Here is a 281-nt window from a genome sequence, read left to right on the forward strand (position 1 = left end):
GAGGGTGGGCAGATTCACCGACGCCCAGGAGTTTACCGACGAGCGCGGTCACCTCCAACTCGGCAGCGGCAAGGAAATTTTCCCTCTGAAAACACTAATAGCCAGCCGTCGTGTTTTTCTACAAGACGAAAAAACAGGATCCAAACGGGAATTAATCCCGGGAAGGCTTAAAGCTTTATTAAACGCGTCGCGGGACGAAATGGTCGCTCTCCCTGGCCGTTTTCTCCTGCCTCGGTTTTTCCTCGGGGGCTGCCGGTGCTTTTTGGGCAGTTTCGCCGGGT

This window comes from Cariama cristata, unplaced genomic scaffold (genome assembly GCF_000690535.1).
Source record: "Cariama cristata isolate BGI_N322 unplaced genomic scaffold, ASM69053v1 scaffold28379, whole genome shotgun sequence".
In the NCBI taxonomy this organism is placed as follows: Eukaryota; Metazoa; Chordata; class Aves; order Cariamiformes; family Cariamidae; genus Cariama; species Cariama cristata.